General features: G+C 41.3%; 1 long non-coding RNA gene across 1 annotated transcript in view; it reads right to left on the minus strand.

Annotated features, from left to right (window-relative positions):
• LOC121400531 overlaps positions 1–25,024 on the minus strand; it is a 36,051-nt gene extending 11,027 nt beyond the window's left edge. The window contains exon 1 of the long non-coding RNA XR_005965793.1: positions 24,828–25,024. This is a non-coding gene — a long non-coding RNA (uncharacterized LOC121400531). The remainder of the gene's footprint in view (positions 1–24,827) is intronic.
• Positions 25,025–25,431: the final 407 nt, after the last annotated feature.

Here is a 25,431-nt window from a genome sequence, read left to right on the forward strand (position 1 = left end):
GATAAAGCATGATGTCATTACTGATCCTCAGGTTCGGGTCCGCCTTAAGCCCTATCGGATCCCAGAGGCCCGTAGACAGGCAGTGGACGAGGAAGTGCAGAGGATGCTGGATTTGGGGGTAATTGAGAAGTCTGTAAGTGAGTGGAATAGTCCCATTGTGTTTGTTCCTAAACCAGATGGGTCTATACGATTTTGCAATGACTTCAGGAAGGTAAATGAAGTCTCAAAGTTTGATGCTTACCCTATGCCAAGGGTTGACGAGTTGATTGAACGACTAGGTCCTGCTAGGTACATAACAACTCTTGACCTAACTAGAGGGTATTGGCAGGTACCAATGTCAGAAACAGCTAGGGAGAAAACAGCCTTTTCTACCCCACAAGGGCTCTTCCAGTATGTTCGTATGCCATTCGGCCTCCAGGGGGCCCCAGCCACATTTCAAAGAATTATGGACCAAATTCTTAGACCTCATCAACATTTTGCCTCTGCTTATTTGGATGACGTGGTCATTTTTAGCAGGGATTGGCAAAGCCACCTCCCCAGAGTACAGGCCGTCCTAAATTCCATTAGAGAAGCAGGCCTGACGGCAAATCCCAAGAAATGTGCCCTAGGTTTGGAAGAAGCCAGTTATCTGGGGTACACTATAGGGAGAGGTGTTATCAAGCCTCAAGTGAACAAGGTCGAGGCGATTAAAGACTGGCCCCAGCCGCTCACTAAAAAAGCAGGTCCGTACTTTTCTTGGTATGGTGGGCTATTATCGCAGATTCATTCCAAATTTTGCAAGTAGGGCTGCTCCTTTGACCGACCTGACCAAAGGGAAAGGGTCCACAATGATTAAGTGGGGTCCTGAGGCAGAGGATGCATTCCAGTGTTGGTCGCCCGATTTCAAAGAGAAATTTGTTGTGCAAACTGATGCCTCTGGTGTGGGATTAGGTGCGGTATTGTCACAGTTAGTTGGGGGAGAAGAGCATCCAGTGGTCTACTTGAGCAGGAAGTTGACCCCTGCAGAGAAAAATTATAGTATTGTTGAACGGGAGTGCTTAGCAATTAAATGGGCACTGGAAGCTTTGCGGTACTATCTTCTGGGCCACCAGTTTGTGCTCATTACGGACCACTCTCCCTTAACCTGGATGTCACAGGCAAAAGAAAGAAATGCAAGGGTCACACGTTGGTTCCTTTCCTTGCAGAATTTCAATTTTACAGTGGAACACCGAGCAGGCAAACTGCAGGGTAATGCAGATGCCTTGTCAAGGGTCCACTGTATGGTGGCTAATGGTGTCCGAAACCCCGGGTTCGAACAGAGGGGGAGGTATGTGACAAAGAGCTATGTCCCAATCTGCTGCCTGTATATGATGGGAGGTATATAGCACCCAGCCTGAGGTATTGGCTCCTTTAAATCTCCAGGGTAAGACAGGTTAGGACCCTGGAGCAAGGATAGTTCATTAGACTGCCCAATTAGTCCGCAGGTGGGACTGGTTAAGAGAGCCTGGCGGGGAGTGGGAGTGTGTTGTACTGGGAGTCAGAGAGAGAACCTCTGAACACATGCTGTGAAGTGTTTGTGAACAAACTGTGTATTTGACTGCAACTCAAAAGAGCAACTGTTTGTTACCACAGCAAGAAACTATCCTATGGACTGTAACACTGCAAACCGGTGAGGTTTTCCTTATTATTTGACTGTTATAGCACGGAACTTGTGCCTGTTTAAGTTGTCCGGTTGGAACAATAAACTCCAGGCAGGAGCCTGTGTCATTTTGTTGCAAACCTAAGCCTCCTGTCTCTGTAAGAACTGTTTTACCTGAGCCCTACCCGCTGCTTTGAGCTATTCCCCACAGTATGTATGAATTTATTTAACCACTTAGTATTTGTCTTTGAGAAAGCAACTTCCAAATGCTCTATTAAACTACAAATGTATACATGTATTCTTATACAATGCTTTACTTGCAAAGAATTAGAGGATTAAGTTTAGCATCTGCTCACAGTCTCATTTGTAAGTGTTCCAGGGGCACAGGGATCCAAGTGCCCAAATCTCTCAGCCCTGTGCTTTGGCCCACCTGCTACAAAAGTGATGAGTAACTGCCAGAAACAACACAAAATAGAGCAGGACATTCTAAAAATTGGGAGGAATTATTTGCTTGTTTAAACAGGCTTGATAAAAGGCCGCATGGCCTGAAACGTTGCTGTGATTCCCTAAGCTGAAATAAAGGCTTTTTTAAACAAAAAGATTCACAGTCTGGTGCTGTTCTGCAAACAAAGATCGTCGTGATATCAGTGGAAAGTGGCCACTGAGGAACGTGCACCAATTCTCTACAGGAGAGATAATCGATGTGCTGACTGCTTTTCCAAGATTTTGTTTAAACAGGCTTAGACACATCACCGGAAAACAAAGAGAACTAAAGTTAACAGTTAGGGGCCGATTCATCAAGGGTCGAATATCGAGGGTTAATTAACCCTCGATATTCGACTGGGAACTAAAATCCTTCGACTTCGAATATCGAAGTCGAAGGATATAGCGCAGATAGTACGATCGAACGATCGAAGGATTATTCCTTCGATTGAACAATTAAATCCTTCGATTGGAACGATTCGAAGGATTTAAATCCAACGATCGAAGGAATATCCTTCGATCAAAAGAACTTAGGAAAGCCTATGGGGACCTTCCCCATAGGCTAACATTGACTTCGGTAGCTTTTAGCTGCCGAACTAGGGGGTCGAAGTTTTTTTTAAAGAGACAGTACTTCGACTATCGAATGGTCGAATAGTCGAACGATTTTTACTTCGAATCCTTTGATTCGAAGTCGTAGTCGAAGGTCGAAGTAGCCCATTCGATGGTCGAAGTAGCCCAAAAAAAACTTCGAAATTCGAAGCTTTTTACCTTCGAATCCTTCACTCGAAGTTAGTGAATCGGCCCATTACTGTAGGAAGCCATTCAGGCTTGCCTTCATCCAGGCATGCAGAGCAAGCAAAAACACTATAGCATACACACAAGGGTGTGTACACTGCTGGGGAAAGACTGAAGATGTACTCCTAGGACTGCACCAGTAGATAAATTAACCCAGAGTATTCATGAGAGGTTTGCCAACATATGGAATCAAATCTAAAACAAACACAAAAAGAGATAGCATGATAGTCATGATAAGGTAGGTCTTGCATAACATTACAAGCAGTAAATATTTGCTTGAAATCACATAAAGTATACTTATTTAATTAACCAGTAAAGCCTCCATTTTTCAGAAGTACTGGATGGACTAATAGGAATGGATAAGCTTATTATGTGCATACAGACAAAAGAGTAAGTTGCGGTATTTGTTTGTGCATGAGAAGGCCTTGCAAATGCCAGTGTAAATATATATAATATACAAATAAAGCATAATATTGTGACGTGATATTTGTCTACAGCCTGACCTCAGGTCTATCTTAGACATTCCATAATGTGCCCCCTTCTGTATCTGATGCCACCTTTCTGTTATAAGCCAGTCAATGCTTTTTTTTAATTAGTTGTGTGGATCACCCATAGTGGAATCACTACAGGTTGCTTTCTTTGCCAGCCCAATATGGCATTCGTTAGCTGAAAGTTCAGAAGTAGCCAATACGCTTTCCATTAAATTCTGGGGATTAAAGTGGTGGCTCACTTATTCATTAACTTTTTGCATTTTACAAATGGACTGTTCAAATTTTTTTTTTTTTAGGGCCTTTAATATTCATATCCCATTTCAACTTCAAAACGGGTTAACAACTGATTAAAGGTCAATATTACAAATGTAAGAATGGAGAGGTCACCAAACAAGCAGACCCAAGTGGGTGATAATGGGCTGATCACAACGGGAATGCAGACCCCAATGTGATTTTAAAACCTGCCAGACCAATATGGCATTCGTTAGCTGAGCACGCAAATTGGGAGATCCAGGGAACTGCCCACTCCCAAAGGACTGAAACAGCAACTTTTATTGGCTCGTGTATGGCCACTGTAGTGCTGACCAACAACAACATTGAAATAAGTGCATATTGTTTCACAATTCTGCTGTCTACATCATGCTAAAAAGTAATTTTAAAGTGATTCATATCCAGTGCATTTATTCATATGTTTCGTTTGCATGTTTTTAAACAGCTGGAAAAAACAAAGCACCTAGAGGTGAACATACAAAATTTATAGAGATTGAGAACTTTTTTTTTGCTAAATTAAAAGTAAAAATCACTTGGGGTGCCAATTTGTTAGGCACCTCTTCGTGTTCTACTCTTACTCTGGGTTGGCACTTCTCTTCTTCAAAAAATGTGCTTATCAGGTGGTTCCAATGTCCCAATCATCCCCTGCGCCTATTGAAGCTTGGCCATGCACAGTACAGAATTTGCTATAAAAGTTCTCTCCTGTACTCACACAAGGCAGTGCAGAAAATGCCTGGGACACTAGAACAATATTACAGTGTGGTATCCTGTACCAGAGCATTTTTACCAGAGCACATGCCAGGGGTAGGTAGGTAGCACTTGACTACAAACAAAAGTGTGTGGCCAACTACAGTGATTCCTTCTCCTTAGATCGGTTTGAAGCTGTTCAAACATTTCTTTAGGGGTTGGCCAAGACTAGTCCATTCATACTAACCCTACACAATTAAAAAGTAAAAACAAGAATAACTGTTAAATTTTCTAGGATTCTTTATTTTTATTGGACATTATGAGGAACTGCTATTTTCTTTCTGTCCTCCAGGCAGCAAACTAATGGGTTAACATTCTGTTCCCTTTCTGATAGGACAGAACTACAAGACAAATGTGACAGAAAAGACACATTATAAAACTCACCCTGCACCCTACCCAGTATTGTTTTTTTCTACCCTCAAATGATAGGAGGAGGACCTATCCTGGTCTGAAGAACCAGGTTTTAAGAAAATTGAAGGCCGCATGAATAACCACCTTATAGGTGGGTTGTTCAGGGGATCGAATGTCCCTTAGGCTTACCAGGGAGCGCAGAGGGCCGAAAATGCAGGCGCTGTCCTGGCAGGGCTTGTGGTGGAACAGGATGCTCCCTTCTGAGTTGGTAGCTCTGGTGTGTGTTAGGAGCATCGGCTGATGACGTCACTCCCATTCATGGCGTGGACAGCAAGGAGGTGCTACAGGCGCGGATGGTGTTCTGGTGCAGGGTAGGTGTAAGGGCCCGAAGGCACAGTTGGAGTGCAGACCAAGGAGGAGGCAGGTAGTTAAACCAAAGTTTGCAGGGTAAGGCAAGGGTAAGGCAAGAGTAAGGCAAGAGAGTAGTCAAAAGTCCAGGCAATAGTTCAATCCGGGAGAGAGAGAAGGGTCAAACCGAAATAACAGGCAAGGTTGGTACACAGGAATCAATCAGTAATAACACTCCCAGGAATACACGAAGTTAAACCTATACTTGGGCAATGTCTGCAATGTCCAGAAGGCTTTATATAGGCCAGGATTGGCGCCAAAGTTTGAGCGCAATGGCGTCATGACGCTGACGCTGGCATCCTGACGCTGGCGTTTAGACGCCGACGCACGTTCTGACGCCGGCAACCAATTGGCAGGCGGGAAGATGCTGGCGTCATAGCGCTGCGACCAGCAGGATCCACATGGAGAGGCAGGGAGTCGCCATTTTGGACACCATCGCCATCTTGGACGCCATCGCCATCTTGGATGTGAGTAATGACTTCCATTTCCATTACAGTAGGTGCTGGAAATGTATTTCTTTGCAGGGAGGAAGAGGAATAACCTGTTGGGTTATTTAAAGGTCTCATCTGCATCAGGTTATTGGCTGTAATTCCTGTGGCTTATGCTGCCAGACTGCATTCAAGGGAGGCTGCTAAGTTAAAGAGATTTCACTTAGCAGGTCCTGTGCCGCTTTTAAAAACATTTTGAGTAGCAAAAGTAAATTGTATCTTTCTTTTTTCTTAGATGTCGAACTAAATCTGGGAAAAGAAAAAGGAAGTTAAAACATAACCTCTTCTGAAGGGCTGGATTGGGTCAAAATGTGGAGATTGTGCCGGATGTACAAGATATGTCTAAAGCAGAGGATTTTATTTCTTGGTTCAAGAATATGCTGTCAAAGTCTTTTGAGGAAGTTAAACCATCTGCAATAAATAAATCATCTGAAGTGGGTGTGGAAAGAGAATCAGTGTCAGAATCAAAACATGAGTCGGGTTCATTGTCTGATTCTGGTTCATCTTCTACATCTGAGCTGGGAAAATCCAAAGATGAATATTTCCTTTTTCCTGTTGAAAAGATGCCGCACCTCATTAAAGTAGTGAGGAAGGTGATTTGCACTCAAAGCACTTCCAATGATTTTTCTAAACAGGAGGATCTTTTGTTTATGACTATAATTTTCCAGTTCATTCTTCAACAAACGACTGTTTGAGCAGGAGTGGAAAAAGCCAAAAGGTTTAAGATGATGTTTCCCTTTGACTCTAGGATGTTCAACAGTGTAAGGATCCTCCAAAAGTGAATGTCTCTGTAGCCCAGTTATCTAGGAGAACCACTATTCCTGTGAAGGAATCAGCCATTAAAGACCAGATGGACCATAGGGCTGAGTGCGCACTTCAGAGGTCTTATTCAGCAGGCTCGAACATTTGCAACCCATCTTTGGCTGCAATAGCGGTTTCCAGATCTTTTAAATTTTGTCAGTTCCAAAAGTTCTTTGGAAGAGGAAATTTATTCAGGCACTTCCAGAGGTACCTTACTTGATATGCTTTATCCTATAAAACTGGCATCAGATTTTTTATGCAGTGTTTCCATTGAAGTCAGGGGACAATGGCTCTCTCCACAGTAGGGCGTAGAGCACTTTGTTTGAAATCATTGTCTGCAGCTCCAAAGAACAGCTTAATTTCCATGCCATTTGAAACTGGGAAACTTTTTGATCTCATCTGGATAAGTTGATTGAGAGTTTGGCCCTGGGAAAAAGATAGATCCAAATTATAGAGAAAGTCTTTTTTTCGTTCGGCAAGAAAATCTCCACCTCGAACCACCTCTCAAAGGAGGTCTTCCTTTCGGGATTTTTATAAGAGAAGAGAATTTAACCGTCCCAGAGGATTTGGAAGAGGAGGTGCCAACAAAAATCCTATCCAGAAAAAGAATTCATCTCAGGGCAAATCTGAATACTGACGCCAGGAAGCGGTTTGGGGAAGGTTAGCTTTTTTTCTGCCAGCTTGAAGAGCTACCACCAATGATTCCTTGGTACGCAAGATAATAGAGACTGGTTATTTGATAAAGTTTCATCCTCTTCAGAGGTTCTGTTTAAACACGAGGAAGTCAGACCCAGAGAATCATTTATTTTTGGAAAATGCAATCTCGGATTTCATCACATCCAGAGTATTGGAGCCAGTTCCGATTTCAGAGCGGAGAACATGGATATATTCGCATGTATTCCTTGTACCAAAGGCAGACGGTCTATTTCGGTTGGTTATAGACCTAAAGTACCTAAACAAGTTTATAGCAAAAGAAAAGTTTTGCATGGAAACTATAAAATCAGCAATAGGCATTCTTCAAGAAGGAGATCTGATGGTAGCCTTGGACGCTTACCTGCATGTGCCTATTCACAATGAAAGATGGAAGTTTCTCAGAATTGCAGTGTTTCTGGGTCCAGTTCTTCAACATCTACAATTCAGAACCCTGCCATTTGGAATTACAACAGCTCCAAGGGTCTTTACGAAGGTCATTGTAGTTCTTGCAGCAGCATTGAGACAGCAGGGAGTATTTGTGGTGCCATATCTGGACGACTGGCTGCTAAAAGCTTCCATATTAAGTCAGTTGAAGATCATGGTTGAATTATAGGATTATAAAGAAAAAAAAGTCTAGTCTGCATCCTTCTACCTCTGTCAAGTTCTTGGGTCCTATCTTGGACACAGTCCAAATGAGAGCATTTCTTCCAGGGGAAAAAGTTCAGAGCTTGTGTTCAACAATAGACAGTCTCAGGAGAGCTCATTCAGTGTCCATTCGTCAGGCAATGAGAGTGTTGGGGCTGATTACTTCTTCATTGGGAAGCAGTACCTTGGGCAAGAGCACATATGCTCCCTCTACAGAGGAAGATTCTTCTTAGTTGAAACAGGGATCCCAACTCCCTGGATCGTCGCTTCAGAGTCCCAGCAGAAGTAAAGAGGCAGCTGAAGTGGTGGATTGATCCTCAGAGGCTAGCATGGGGAAAATCGTTCAGAACTCCAATTTTTCTAATGATTACGGACGCCTCAGCCCAAGGATGGGGGGCTCATATGGAAGACCAAGTGATCCAAGGGAAATGGAATGCTTGGGAGAATATTCAGTCTTTGAATTTCAAAAAGAGCTCAAGGCAATCAGGCTGGCAATCTGTTATTTTCAACCTCTTTTGGAGAAGAAGGAGGTGTTGGTTCAGTCGGGACAATGCAGTAGCTGTCTTCTATGTCAACAAACAGGGAGGGACACAAGCTCCATTGTTGATGGGGTAATGTCACAAGTTGATGGCATGGGCAGAAAGTCATCTCAAGCTCCTCAATGCAGTCCACATAAATGGATCGGACAATGTTTTTGCAGACCGGCTCAGCAGATTTCAAATAAATCACAGGGAATGGGAACTCAATTCCCAAGTTTTCGATCTAATAGTCGAGAGGTGGGGATATCCCCAGATAGATCTGATGGCAGTGAGAGGCAACAGGAAAGTGGCTTGCTTCTGCTAGTTGGACAAGAGGGAGAATTCGGATCATCTGGATGCTATGTCAATATCATGGGACTTTTGTCTGGCTTATTTGTTCCCTCCATTCCCAATGATTCAGAGGTCACTTCAAAAAATCAGAGAGGAGAAGGCTTCTGTTATCATGATAGCCCCATTTTGGCCGAGGAGAACATGGTTCTCGGACCTTATGAGCCTGTCCAAGGGAGAATATTACAGATTTCCCCTCAGAGAGGATCTTCTGTTACAGGAAGGAATGAGGTATCCAAATATATCACACCTGAGCTTAACGGCATGGTGGCTGATAGGGAAGTCTTGACAAGTCAAGGGCTTTCAGAGGAAGTAGTCAACACCTTGCTGAATTCAAGGAAGCAGTCCACCTCTAAGATCTATTGTAGAGTGTGGAATTGTTTTTAGAAGTGGAGAAGAGATAAAGGGTTGTCTACGACAAGCTCAATTCCAGTAATATTGTAATTTCTTCAAGAAGGATTCACAAAAGGACTAAAGCCTAATACTCTTAGGGTACACATTTGTGCCTTGGCAACTATGTTAAACCTTAATCTGGCTTCAAATACATTAATTAAGCGTTTTTTGAAGGCTGCATCAAGGTTCAGACCAACGATAAAACCTATTGTGGCTCCTTGGTATTTGAATATGGTCCTTTCTGCATTATATGAGGCCCTGTTTGAGCCTCTGTCTCAAATTAGTTCCAAGCATTTTTCTTGTGGCTATTACCTCAGCAAGAAGGATTGGGGAGTTACAAGCCTTGGCGGTGAATCCTCCTTATACCACTTTTTTTTCCTGACAAGGTTGTTTGAGGACTTTAACTTTTTTTCAGCCGAAAGATCCTTCCACAATGCGAAAATTGTTCTTCCAAGATTCGAGGAATCTTCAACAGATTTAAATAAGAAGTTATGCAGTTTGGATGTCCATAGATGTCTGTCTACATATATTGAAAAATCCAATTTTTTCTTTTCTGGGAAAAGGAAAGGTCTCAAGGCCTCAAAGTCCACCCTTGCATCAGTGGTGAAGAATTATATTCTGACAGTTTATTCAGTCTCTGGCCAACAGTCTCCTCATTTGATAAAAGCACGTTCAACCAGAGCTGTTTCGACATCTTGGGCGGAGAAGTCTGCAGTCTCTGCAGCGGACATATGCAGATCAGCAACATGATGTAATATTCACACCTTTGCAAGATTCTACAGGTTGGACATAGCAGCCTCGCAAGATACAGAGTATGGCAGTCGGATTCTTCAAACAGCCTCATAGTTTCTATCCTCCCTTGGGTTAGTTTGCTAAGTCCCATTAGTGTGCTACCTGGAGAATGCAAAAAAAATTTAAAATTTGTATACCTGAAATTTTCTTTTTCTTTAGTCCAGAAGGCAGCACAGATTTCCCACCCAATAGAATTAATTGAGCATTACTGGTCTGTCTATCCTTTGTGCTGTTAAAATAACAATACTGGGTAGGGGGCAGGGTGAGTTTTATAATGTGTCCAGTGGCGGAACTACCGGGGGAGCAGGGGGTGCGATCGGGCCAGGGTCCGCACCCCCTCAGGGCCCCCCGGCAGTCCGTTCGCCGCTGTAAATGCGGCCAAATGTGGGCGTACGGAGGGGGGCAGGGCCCGGCTGCGCGTCACGCACCAGGGCCCTCCCCCTCTAGGATCGCTACTGATTTGTCTTGTAGTTCTGTCCTATCAGGAAGGAACAGAATGTTAACCCATTAGTGTGCTGCCTTCCGGACTAAAGAAAAAGAAAATTTCAGGTAAGTATACAAATTTTCAATATTTCAAAGTAAAACTGTGCTATGCAAATTTCTACTAGAAAAATCAAATTTTTACTAGAAAAATCATAAACATTAAATAAACTAAATATGCTGGATTTGCTTCCAATAAGGACTAGTTATATCTTAGTTTGGATCAAGTATAATGTACTGTTTTTTTATGACAGAGAAAAAAGGAAATAATTTTTAACAATTTGGATTATTCAGATAAAATGGAGTCTATGGGAGACAAGCTTTACGTAATTTGGAGCTTTCTGGATAATGGATCCCATACCAGTATGTAATAGATTGCTTAATTCTAAGTAACTTTTAAACTGGCCTTCATTTTTTGCTTTTATAGTTTTTGCATTACATAGTAACATAGTAAATTAGGTTGACACACGTCCATCAAGTTCAACCTTTAAACTTGGCTAACTGCTATTTGATCCAGAAGAAGGCAAAAAAACACATCTGAAGCCTCTCCAATTTGCCTTAGAGGGGGAAAATTTCCCTCCTGACTGATCTAATGCATCAGCCTGTAACTGATTCAGGGAGAGAATTCCACATCTTCACAGCTCTCACTGTAAAAAAACCCTTCCAAATATTTATGCGGAATGGGTAACCTTGTGTCAGCTGGAAAGACCTACTGGTAAATAAAGCATTAGCTATATATATATATATATATATATATATATATATATATATATATATATATTTAGCAGCTCTTTAACTGGAAACCCTTAAATAATAAAAAATGAAATCCAATTGCAAATTGTCTCAGAATATCACACTCTACATCAGTAGAGTTGACCGTCCACATAGGGGCTACCAAATGGCCAATCACAGCCCTTATTTGGAACCCCAAGAACATTTTTCATGCTAGTGTTGCTCCCTTAATCCTTACTACTTAACTAAATGTTGCTCACGGGTTCGAAAGTTTGGGGATCCCTGATGTAGAGTCTGATATTCTGAGACAATTTGCAATTGGATTTCATTTTTTATTATTTAAGGTTTTTCAGTTGAAGAGCTGCTAAATAAAAAGCTAAATAACTGAAAATTAGTGATGGGCGAATTTATTCGCCAGGCACGAATTCGCTGCGAATTCCCACAATTCGCCACCGGTGAATAAATTTGCAAAAACCACAGCGAAAATTTGTCGGTGTCCAAAAAAACATTGTTTCGCAAATTTTTTGCCGTTCCGCTAATTTCTCTGCGAAGCAAAACGCCCCAAATTCGCTCATCAATACTGAAAATCCCTTAAATAATAAAAAAAACTAATCCAATTGCATTTTAAGAAATCTGGTAACTAGGGTCCAAATTACCCTAGCAACCATGCACTGATTTGAATAAGAGACTGGAATATGAATAGGAGAGGCCTGATTAAAAAGATGAGTAATAAAAAAGTAGCAATAACTAAACATTAGTAGCCTTACAGTGCATTTTCTTTTTAGAGGGGGTCAGCAACACCCATTTGAAAAGCTGCAAAGAGACAAAAGAAAAAGGCAAATAACTATAAAAAAGAAAAGATGGAAACCAATTGCTTAGAATTAGACATTGAACCACCCCTTTAATATACTTAAAAAACTTTTTGGGGATTAGTTTTAGCCTCAGCCACAATGCACTCTTCACTTCCTTTCTTTGCCTTCTGGATTGCGGATTTAAACATTTATTATAGAGTCTATGCAGCTTCTGTCCCAAAAGACTTGTCTTTCCTATTAACTTCTTGACTTCTATATTAAGCCACATAGAGTGATTCTTAGTGTGTCACTATTTGGCACCTATCACAGCCAAAATCAAACACATATTAACAATCTGACTAGTACAACCTAAACAAGTTTAATTAAACTAAATAAATATAGCGACTAGAACAGTGACAAGAACAGTGACTAAAACATGTAAATTTCAAGAGCATGCTCAGAGTGTAGCATTGCCTTGAGTATTCTACCCAGAATGCCTTGTTTTAGTAAACTCCTTTACTAGAAGTATCACGAGATTTCCCTTTCTTGTCCCCTGCTGGTGATGTCATTATGCAAATTAAGGACACACACTAACTTCCAGACAGGTGGCAGCACTACTGAACAGCAGCTAACACAGAGGTTTGGCTGATTTGAAAATAGCTTAGAAGGGTTGCTGGGCAACCAAGGAATTTCAACTGCGCATGTGCGAGATTTCAGAGCTGCAGTTGGCTGTGAAGCTATAGCTAGGAGGAGCCAGTGAAATCCAAGATGCCTGCATCAGCTAGAACTACAGTGGAGATAGAGGAGATTTTGCAGAAGGTATAGTTGATGATATACATTATACAAACAATTCTGTTTTAAAAAAATCTGATTTCTTGAACTTTCACATAGTGTCTTTACTTAGTAAATAATTTTAGTTATGATTGGTGCGCTGAACAGTAATGATTTAATATCATTATTTGCCTTCTTCTTCTGACTATTTCCAGCTTGGATATGGGGGTCACTGACCTCATTTAAAATAAAGTTCTCTAAGGCTCCCAAATTATTGTTATTGCTACATTTTATTACTCACCTTTATATTCATGCCCTCTCTTATTCAAATTCCATTCTCTTATTCAAATCAATGGATGGTTGCTAGGGTAATTTAGACCTATATGTATATCCATTTAAAATTATATGCTTGCCAGCATAAACCTCATAGGCTCTATAATGGCTCTTACACATGTTAATGCATATACAAGTGCATGATGAGCAAGAAACCAGGGAGTTGCCAACTAATATGACAGGCATTTTTTAAAAACTCAGCACAAACACAAATTCAATTATCTGTATAATTATCAGAATAAATAAAAATATGAGAATATTAAGCAAATGTTAAAGTACAAATTCTAAGGTACATTAAATATTGATTCCTTAGTATCCTAGCTGCAAAGCTAAATGGCATCTTTGAAGAAACTTATTTAAACTGGTTTCCATGGGAACTGTCACAGAGCGTTTGATAGCTCCCCAAGCTGATTGTCTCTAAAGAGCAACCCTCACCCTTATCATCACCTTCTTCTTAATTCACCCACCCTCTTTCCTATTAGTTTCTCTGAATGCCACCTCTGAACAGGACACTCTTGTCCCTTTCTGTCAACCCAAGCAAAACAGGTTTGTAGCAAACAAGCTTTGGACAGTTATCATACCTTCCCCAGGGCTCCTTTAGAATTCTAGCCTGTTCTGTCACTCAGACTACTGCCATGCAGCTGAGATAATAAGTAAAAGGCATAGAAATGTGATATTAGGGGGCGTGGCTAACCGGGCACCAGGGCAGACGCACCTTTACAGTGCTCCCAATCCAGCTGGCCAAATTGGCTACTACCAGCACCGCTACTCACCACCCGCCAAGGAGTATTGTTCGGCCGGTTTGGGGAAGGCTTCCGCTCCATAAAGAGCCTTTCTGGGAGTCGCTGGGGCCTGTATAGTCTGCCCGACAGTCACGGCCTAGGGACGCGCCGAAGCCGCGGCCTAGATTTAGCCCACGTGGTTGCGGCGCGACCGGACCGCAAAGGCCGCAAACCAGCGCCTCTCCGAAAAAGAACCTTCCGACGCTGCACGTAGCTGCCTCCAGGGGGTGAGTACCTCGGGGCCCCCTGGACATTTGCCATACAGCGCTTGTATAGCGCATCAGCCTTGCAGGCCTCCCATTAGCCTTGGCAGCTTAGAGGTGCGTCATCCCAGACCTCCCTGGCTGATTACTACTAGGCAGCCTTCCATCCTTGCTGCTTTGGGCATTGAGGGTCACCCCCACAGCTACTAATATTGCAAGGCCTAGGACTTTTACAGCAAATTGCCTTTCTTGCAGCCTACATTTTCACCAGGGAGCGGCATAAACCCTGTCCTTCCCAGGGGGCTACTTAAGGTCTCACGGAGGCCTCATACACTGGCTGCACTTAAGCGCTGGGACTGTCTGCACCCTATGATGGATATCTAATATTGACCGTGTGCTAGTGCTCATCTTGTTAAGTGGAAAATCCCTCTACTGACATGGGTAAAAATGGCAAAGTAAAGGAAGGCGTAAGAGACACTCCGAAACAGCATAAAATGACCGAATCCCAAAAATTTTTAAAGAAATTTTTAGCTCCGGCTGAGCAGGAGAGGTCACGAGCAGAGTCTGACAGGCTGGAACGGGCTGAAAGAGCGGACCAGGCTTCTGATGATGACTCTACCGTTTCGGAAAGTAACACTTTTGCACTCCTAAAATCATTACCCACAAAACGTGATCTGAAAGATTTGGCAACCCAGATTAAAAGTGCGCTAAAGGAGGAAGTAGCTGAACTTAAAGGAGAAGGAAAGCTACGGAGGCATTTTATTGCCAATAGATTAGCTGCAATAGTACAAGCAGAATGATATATTCATTCTGTAGAATGTTTTACCATACCTGAGTAAATAGCTCTAGAAACTCTCTGTTTGTTTAGAATAGGAGCTGCAGTATTAATGTGGTGTGACATCACTTCCTGCCTGAGTCTCTCCCTGCTCTGGGCTCAGATTACAGTAGAGAAGGGAGGGGGGTGGGGAAGAGGAGCAAACTGAGCATGCTCTTGCCCAGGGCAATGAGGTTTAAGCTGAAGGCAGGAAGTCTGATACAGAAGCCCATGTGTACACAATAGAAGGAAAGAAATGCAGTGTTTCTTTTGACAGAGGACTCAGAGCAACATTACTTTGGGGGTTTACTGGTATATTTAGATGGACCTTTCTGATAAGGCTTACTTAGTTTTAACCTTTCCTTCTCCTTTAAGACTGAAATAGCATCCATTCATGCCAGGACTGACACTATCGAATGCAGAACGGAACAAATTGAGCTATCAGTTGACTCACTACTCAATGTGTCTCAAATACAAAACAAAGCGATTCAATCTCTGACTCGACGGGTGGAGGATCTTGATAACAGAGGGAGGCGCTGTAATTTGCGCATAAGAGGTCTCCCTGAAACAGTGGAGGCAAGTACCCTTAAACGTACGGTAACTTCTTTGTTTAACTCTGTGCTCAGCATGCCCGATACCAATGAGATACACATCGAAAGGGTTCACCGAGCACTACGACCTAAAGGACTTCCGTCTGATAAACCACGAGATGTCATATGCTGCCTGTTGCATTTCACTGTGAAGGAAGAAATCCTCTCTAAAGCACGACAACAGAAGCTGATTAAAATGGATGATGCTGAAGTCTCTATCATGCAAGATTTGTCCTGGTACACGCTACAACAAAGACGACTCCTCCAACCCCTAACGAACTTCTTGAAGGAAAATAAAATTTTGTTCAGGTGGGGGTATCCATTTAGCATCCAGGCCACTATTGCTGGGAGATCACACACAATATCAGCACCTGAGGATCTGCGTCCCTTCCTGCAGGCCTGTAATGCTCCGAAGCTTGATCTTTCAGAATGGGTTAAATTTGTACAGCTACCGACACCAACCCTGTTGCCGCATCAAGATCCCTGGAAAGAGGTGGAATCACCTAAGGCGAAAAGAAGCAGATCACGTCAAACACCCGGGAAAGCTCCGGGAAGCCCTATGCCATCTAACCCTGGGTGAATTCCCACAACAGCGGACGGTGTTTCAAGTTAATTAGCCGTTTTTTTCCATCCCTTCTCTATTGTTATGCTCCACTTACGAAATTATTGTTCCATATTTTTGCTACTCATGAGCTCTAGCATTTTTCTACCACGGTGCTACTGCACGACACATGTTGCTCACTACCACCCCCCCAGCAATGGGCCAGACATATTGTCTGACGAATGGTCTGCATTTGCAGGAGAGAAGCCCATTTACACTATATGGGGCTCATTTATTAACGCAGCGCAGCGCTAAAAAGAGCGCAGTGGCCTTACATTTGCCCAGCGCATGCGAGTATTTAATAATGTAGTGCACGATACCTTAACAGTGCAATTTGTGCGCTAATGTAGACACAGACAGGTGAGACGTGTGAAACTGCGTATCAGCTGTCGCAGTGCTTATAATAAATTGTGCGCACAGGAAGATACCGCAAAGGTAAGGATTAGTTGTGCTCATGTATGAATGCGCTGCTTTAATTAGTTGCGTCACATATTGCGCATATTGCGTTCACTTAGACGCATCTGCATTTGTTTCTGTGCTAATATTTGTTTGGTTGCAAAGGTGTTTAGCCTACCTGATACCCTTAAAGGAACCTTGGTCAATATAAACATGTTGGGTGGAAGGCGTGGTTAAAATGCACTTTACAGGGGTTGTTCATCTTTGAGTTAACTTTGAGTTAACAAACATCCCCACCAACAGCAGCACCATTGTATTTGCCAGAACCCAGTTTAGCAGTGTGGCTCTGCATACATATATAAAATTCTCTTTTAAGCAAGATGAAACGCAAAAATGTGAATATACTAGCGCAGCTGGGCAGGAATGCGCATTTTGAAGAGCGTTACTATTACGCCACGAAGAGGCAGTCGTAAAAATTGTGGTGCTGTTGCCCGGGTGCAGTTTTGCACATATACAGACGCAAATCTGCGACGGCCGCAGTGCAAGCGCATTGTAGCCACGCCCACAGCCACGCCCCTAACAAACACGGCATCGTTTGCGACATAAATGCCCAATCTTTTGCGCAATGCGCATAAACAAAACCATCGCAAAAGCTCTGTGTTATGCGCAATATCACGCAAATATATTAGCGATCACGCTTGTGATGTCGCAGACAATCTTTTGCGTCCACTTATGCGCTGCGTTGCTTTAATAAATGAGCCCCTATGTGTCTTTCCTTTTTTTCTATGCTCACACACTTGCTAGGAATATGTTGTTCCAGTTACTGCATTGTGTTAGATTGCAAGATATGTGTTGATTATATTTCTACTACTTTTTTCTCCCGATCCTTCCCTGGTACCCTTTCCCACCTTGAGCTTGGAGGCTACGTTCTCGGTAAGAAATTTATATTATGTGCTGCTATTGATATATATTGTTTGTATGATGGAGAGTAATTTGAAAATAATTTCTTTGAATGTGAATGGCTTAAATGTCCCGGAAAAGAGGAAACAACTGATAACTTTAATGAGGAAAAACAAGGGGGATATAATTTTACTTCAGGAAACTCATTTTAAGAACGAAGCTCCCCAAATGCATAAATTGGGTCAATATTCACAATGGTTTTACAGTAATAATCCTCTGCAAAAAACGAAGGGGGTAGCTATAGCTATTAAAAGGTCAATTGATTTCAGGGTTACTGATACTCTTGTTGACCATAACGGTAGATATGTTTTGATAAAAGGCCTATTGTTTCATACTCCTTGTACCATTGGTAGTTTCTATTTACCCAACCTCAACCAGGCGCAATACCTATCTAAACTGCATACGAAGATTTCTACTGATTCTGGGAGGAGATCTTAATATCGCCCTAAACCCCAAACTGGACACTTCCAAGGGACAATCCCTACTGACCCCCAAACACATTACTCGAGCTGCCAAATCACTACAAAACCTGAGAGTCATTGATTCCTGGAGATTTCTTAATCCCACTGCTAAACAATACACTCATTTTTCTTTCCCCCAAAAGAGTTACTCCCGCCTGGATTATGTTTTCATCTCCCAACATTACTTGCATTGGCTAGTGAAAGCGGATATGGATAACATAACCTGGTCTGACCATGCAGCTGTTCATATTGTGATTAATGTACCAAACAAACCGAAAGCGGTTTGGAATTGGAGGCTTAATGACAATCTTTAAGATAATGCTGAATGTAGGGAAGAAATTGAGGGAACTATTAAGGAATACATCCCTAGAGTGGCTAATGATTCCACTTCGCAACAAACGAAATGGCAAGCGTTGAAATGTCTGATCAGAGGTATTTTGATCAAGCATGGCGCACGCCTTAAAAGACAGCGTCAGAGTACACTGGACAACTTATTTATTCAAATCCAACAGTTAGAAGCTCAGCACATTGCAAACCCATCGCTAGACAACCTCAAAATTCTGACAGCAAAAAGAACAGAATTAAGACAGATACTAAATGCCCAAAGCAAACATGCAATGATAAAGCTAAAACAAAAGTATTACGAATTTGGAAACAAATCGGGGAGACTGTTAGCCACTGCCCTAAAAAATAGACAGAATCTCTCTTATATACATAAAATAACTGACCAACAAGGGAACACACAGATCTTACCGACAAAAATAGTCGAAACCTTTAAACAGTATTATCGGGATTTGTACAGTATCCCCCAAACTATGACTCAAACTACATTGGAAGCGAGAATTGGAACTTATTTAGCAAAATATCCCCTACCAGGCATAGACGGTAATCTCCTTAAGGAATTGAGTGTACCATAGGGTTAATTGGACATTTCTCAAACTAGTATTAGAGGGGACTGGAATGGAGAAGCCTTTCAGGGATAAAATTATGGCTGTCTACACGATTCCCTCAGCCAAAGTACGGTTGAATGGTATCCTTTCTGACACTTTTGATATTAAGAACGGGACTCGACAGGGCTGCCCATTATCCCCGTTACTATATGTTCTCTGTATGGAACACCTATTGATAGCACTCAGAAACAACCCGGATATCTCAGGGATGACTATAGACACACAGGAATATAAACTTGCTGCATTTGCAGATGACCTCCTCTTAGTCATAACCAACCCACATATTTCGATGCCCAATGCTATTAAAGAACTCGCGATTTATGGAGAACTCTCCAATAATAAAATTAATCTGACCAAATCTGAAGTCCTCCCTATTTATATGCAACAATCTTCGATTCATCAATTAAGAGCTAATTTCAACTTTCAATGGCAGACGGAGAAAATTAAATACCTGGGTGTATATATTCCTTGTGACCTGGACAAAGTATATATCTACAATTATAAACCTATGGTTAATACAATAGCTGCTTTGCTGAAAGATTGGGACAAAACCCACTTCACATGGACGGGTAGGATAGCTATAGTGAAAATGTCAATTTTGCCTAAACTATTATACCTGTTTCAAACTTTGCCTGTCTTTGTCCCCCAGGGTTTCTTTCTCTCTTTAAACACTATAATTAGCAAATTTGTGTGGGCTAATAAACATCCTAGAATTAGCAGGCCTATCTTATGCTTACCCAAAGGGAGGGGAGGATTAAGCCTACCTGACTGTTTTTCGTATTATCAAGCATGTTTATTAGCGAAGTTAGTTGAACATTCTAATGCTCAATCAACGAAGCAATGGAAATGTATAGAGGATAACGGAGTCAAATTCCCTGTCAACAACATCCTTTGGAACAAAGGGAAGCATGTGGCTCTTTCCCTGAAAGACAACCCTCAAACGTTAGCCCTGGAACAGTTCTGGTACAAATTTAACCGAAAGTATCAGCTTATTCCATTCCCCTCTCCGCTTCTTCCTTTGGGCCAAAACCTTGACTTTCTGCCAGGAATTTTGGACAAGGGAATGGCATCTGCTTTTGGGATACAAAACTTACAGCTGAAACATGTCCTTAAAACAGACTCCTCTATCTCCTGTATAGAGAATTCCAAACCTGATTGGGGAGAGAGAGATCACTGGAGATACTGCCAAATCCAACACTTTCTACAACTAAACCCAATGCTCCAACAAGCCACTCGACCACTAACTGAGTTTGAAACTCTTTGTGATAAAAAAATTGTTCCTCATCATTTAATTTCCATGCTTTACAGGCTGATTTTACAAACGAAATTTCCTCAGTTGCCGCATTTCACAAAGTCATGGGAATCTGAATTGCAGCTAAGTTTGTCGGAGGATGATTGGGTAAAAATCTTCAGACTATTAGCGAAATGTTCAATAAATAACAAATTTCAGGAGAACTCTTATAAAATCCTATCGTATTGGTATAGAACACCTACTAAATTGTTCCAAATGCATCTGACGCCAGACAATCTATGTTGGAGATGTCATAAAGACGCAGGGAATATTTCTCATATCTGGTTTTTCTGTGAGAAGTTGCAACCATTTTGGGATAGCATTAAACAGGCTTGTCGGGAGATTCTGGGCTATCAGGTTGATTTTACACCTCAATTACTCCTATTGCTTCATACTGAGATTCCAGAACATACATTCAAGTATAGCCTGCTAAATCAACTATTACTAGCAGCAAAAATACTAATCCCAAGACACTGGAGAGAAGTCACTCCCCCGACTTTTGAGGAATGGGTTGCCAATGTCAGGGATATTTACCTTATGGAGGAATTGACATCATATCAAACAGAGAAAAAAGATAACTTTATTTCGACCTGGCAGCCCTGGATCTCCTACTTACATACACATGACGAACTGTGAAAATATAGCAATATACGGGAGCGTTAGCCTTCAGGCTCCACCCCCCCCTTACCCCCTCCAACCCTTTTCTTTCTTTTCTACTTTCTTCTTTCTTTAACATTATTGGTGAGAGTTGATTTTTGAAATGTAATCGCACAACAGCATATGCTAACATGTCTATATGTTGATCAGATATGATTCTTTTTCCTGTGTTTAATGTACGCTTGCTTATTCTTATTGAATAAAATATTCTTGAAATACAAAAAAAAAAAAAAAGAAATGTGATATTAGTACATAGCAACCCAAACTTGTTTTTTCCTTTTCAATGAATTTTTTTTTACAATGAAAGCCATATTTATACACACATACAACACATTTTACAGTGTTATATACTTCATAGAAAGAAGGGTGTGTATGTGGGTTATTTTTCTAACTGCACATTCCGTTAATAGAATAGGCAATGCCTATATAGAGCAACAGAAAAAAATGCTTGAGTATTTGGATATGTGCTTGAGTTTGAGTTAACCTACAAGACACTTTTCTATTTGTGCTGGGGCCTAAATGTGGTTATATATATATATATATATATATATATATATATATATATATATATATATATATATATATATATATATATATATACACACACATACATATATACAAAATCGTAGGATGCCTCATGCACTCACTTATCTGGGTTATTGCCCTGGTGCTAACAGAATATATGTATAAAAATTTAATAAAAGCTGTTCCACAACAGGGTCTTGCAAAAAAAAGTAATTATTTATTGTTTAACACTCAACGTTTCGACCCTCACTGGGGCCTTTGTCCCCAACCCCCACCAAGTGAAAAAAGTCCAACAGATCAGGCATAGCCTTCCCAGCATGCTCGTTTGTCCCAAGTCAAAATCTAAAAAGTAAAAAAACACATATATTTGTAGATAAAAAGCCATAAGTTACATTCCAATAAACAGGTTAAGAACCATAAATATGTATCAAACATTAAAAATACTCCACTATTTAAGAATAATACAAAAGAGCAATATTCGTTAAGGCCCCTTGGGGAAACAGTATTCAGAGTCTGTATCCAAAAAGTTTCTCTTTGTAACAATAATTCACCTCCTCTTCTAGGTTTAGTTACAATGCCCATGAAACGAAAAGTGAGAGGGCCATGTACTTTTTCAAGATAATGCTTATACAGGGCAATGTCACTTCTGCCTGTTTCAAATGTGGCCCGTAGTGATGAGCGATGGTTACCCATTCTCTCCCTTAAAGGGGAACTGTGATCCAATTTCTACCAATAACAGTATTAAAGTGTTTTTGCAAACTATTGATCATGAGATTTCAAAAATGTCACCTGAAACATTCAGAACTCATCCTAACTTAACAGCAAAGGAAAGACAGGCCATTGGAACCCTAAAAAAAGACCCCTCTAATATTATCCGTCCTGCTGACAAAGGAGGGGGGATTGTTGTAATGAATTATTCTGACTATAGATTTGAACTCTTGAGACAATTGATGGAGGAAAAAACCTATCTTAAACTAAAAGGGGATCCCACAGATAATTTCAAATTACAGTTAAGAGCAATACTACAACAAGCCCTAGGGGCCAATTGGATTAACCATGATCTATATAAATATTTGTTACCTGAACACCCTATTTGTCCTGTACTATATTGTTTACCCAAAATACACAAAGATTTAACCAACCCATTGTATCTTCTACCAATAGTCTATTTTACCCTTCTGGATGATATCTAGATTTCCTTCTACAGGATTCAGTAAAAGCTTTGCCATACTATTTGCGGGATACCCCTCATTTTTTGGAACTGATATCTACAATAACATTACCCCAAAGTGAAGTTATTTTGGCAAGTCTAAATGTGAGTATCTTATATACCATAATCCCCTATGACGAGGGTATCAAGGCCGTTTGTGACATTTTACAAACCTCCTCAAAATATTGGAACTAACATTGAAACTTAATTTTTTCAAATGTGAGAATACGTACTATTTGCAGAAGGAGGGCACAGCTATGGGTGCAGCAATTGCTCCGGCTTATGCCAACTGCTTCATGTCCGTTTACGAGAACTTACACATTATGCCACAATATATGAGTAATCTTATTGCATACTATCGCTACATTGACGATATATTTATAATATGGTGTGGTGATGAAGTTTCGTTGGAGAATATGGTACACACACTGAATTTACTGCCAACCCCTGTAAAATTTACTGTGAACAAAGGGGACGATCAAGTCCAATTTTTGGATGTGGAAGTCTTTAAATGTGGCTCTTCATTAGGTTATAAATTATACCGGAAACCCACAGACCGAAATACGATCCTACATTATAACAGCTTCCACTCTGTAAGTTCCAAGAACAGTGTCCCATATTCACAATTTCTACAGACTTTACGTAATAATTCTGATACAGATATCTGTGCGACACAATTAAAGGAAACATACTGTATGGTAGGTTTCAGGTACGTGGGTACGTGGGTACAAACATGAACTGTTGGATCAGGCCCTATCACGTGCTAAAAATAATGCAAATAGACCCATTGAGAATAACACAAAACTGGAGAGCATCTAAACCCATACGGAACATAGTAGATCAAAATTGGCAAATTCTGGGCAGTGATAAAACTTTACCAAAAATACTTAGTCAAAAACCTTTATGGGGATATAGCAGAGGAAGAAACCTGCGGGAAATTTTGATGCCCTATGACCCCCAACCCTGCTATGAAAAGAAGCTCTCTCTTTTTGCCCCCTTAAAAAATGGTTGCTACAAATGTTCTGGTTGTACTACATGTCGAAATATGATCACTGGTCTGGATTTTCAGCATCCACACTCAGGCAAAAATATTTCTATTAAGCACCGTATTACGTGTACCAGTACTCACGTTGTTTATATAATAAAATGTCCATGTGGCCTTATGTATGTGGGGAAAACACAGAATAATTTAAGGGAGAGAATGGGTAACCATCGCTCATCACTACGGGCCTCATTTGAAACAGGCAGAAGTGACATTGCCCTGTATAAGCATTATCTTGAAAAAGGACATGGCCTTCCCACTTTTCGTTTCATGGGCATTGACATTGTAACTAAACCTAGAAGAGGAGGTGATTGGAGTAAATTATTGTTACAAAGAGAAACTTTTTGGATACAGACTCTGAATACTGTTTCCCCAAGAGGCCTTAACGAATATTGCTCTTTTGTATCCTTCTTAAATAGCCGCTAATGGAGTATTTTTCATGTTTGATACATATTTATGGTTCTTATCCTGTTTATTGGAATGTAACTTATGGCTTTTTATCTACAAATATATGTGTTTTTTCACTTTTTAGATTTTGACTTGGGACAAACGAGCATGCTGGGAAGGCTATGCCTGATCTGTTGGATTTTTTTCACTTGGTGGGGGTTGGTGACTGGGCGTGGCTGGGTGAGTTTGTCTACTTAAAGCTCATTGTTTGTAATTTTCAGTATCTTGACAAAGGCCCCAGTGAGGGTCGAAACGTTGATTTGTTAAACAATAAATAATTACTTTTTTTGCAAGACCCTGTTGTGCAACAGCTTTTATTAAATTTTTTTATATATATATATATATATATATATATATATATACACACATACATTGTGTCCAGGCCCGGATTTGTGGCAAGGCCACATAGGCCTGGGCCTAGGGTGGCACATTTTTGGGGACGGCATGCCGCCCAGCCGCCTGTGCTCCCCAGTGCTTTGGCACTCGCAAGCGTGTGGTAGTGCGGGCGGGCGCTACGACCGTGCGGAGCGCACGGCCTAGGGGAGCCCGCCCAGCGAATCCGGCGCTGATTGTGTCTACCTACCAACTGTGGAATGTAAACAAATAAAGACCCAATTTTTTTATATTATTTTATACTCAGCAGTTATAGATGTTTAAAACTGTTTAGCGTTATTTATGGGGGGTTTTTGTGTGACTCCAAGAGAAATGCATCATTCAAAAGTTAGTTCTTGGGAAATGCCACTGGCTATATACGAATATGGGCATTGGGGTAGTGCCATATTGATGCCTATACATCACAGGTGGATATGCCCACAGTTCACTGTAAACCTTTGTCCATAACTTTTCACTCGAAGGCTGTGGCAGCGAAAGGGTTAGGTTCTGTGGAAAGGATTAGGAGAAAGTACTCATACTAGCTGTTTCGAGATGAATGGAGTAGAGAGCTCCCTTACCTTATAACACGACACGTCTCCCCTCTCCCGAGTACGGAGGGACCTCTTGTTCCACTCAGGGGCAAGTGTGGGCTTCTGTGCTACAGTACCGGAGAGCAAGTGCCAAGCTCCAACTCTCTACTCTCCAGACTGCAGGCTGCACTGAACGAAGGAGGGGCAGCTGCCTGCTAGAGGAAGAATTAAATCCTCCACCCCCTCAGGGTGCTATATGACATCATTGTCAAAGGATTGTGGGAGAGGAGGTGGGAAAGAGCTCATTAACCTGTGTGGTGCTGAACATTGTCCCTAAACATTAACTTAGTGAGTTGTGCACCTCCCCTTACAAATGATTGTAAATGCATACAAATTGTCCATGTGTACAAGATAATCACCAGTCCACCAAGATTGCAGAATTACCTTTGAAATAGCCCCCTGACTTTCCCTATGTACCCAGATGGTGAGGCATATGCTTGAGTAAGCCAAACTGATCCTGATCAAGGTTAAACATGCACTGTGAACCATGTTGTAACTGCTCCCAGTTAATTACATGGCTCAAAATAATCAACATAATGTGCAGCATTTATTGGTTTATAAAAATCAATATTTTAATTAAAGACTCATTAAT

Source organism: Xenopus laevis, chromosome 2S, assembly GCF_017654675.1.
Source record: "Xenopus laevis strain J_2021 chromosome 2S, Xenopus_laevis_v10.1, whole genome shotgun sequence".
NCBI classification, from domain to species: Eukaryota; Metazoa; Chordata; class Amphibia; order Anura; family Pipidae; genus Xenopus; species Xenopus laevis.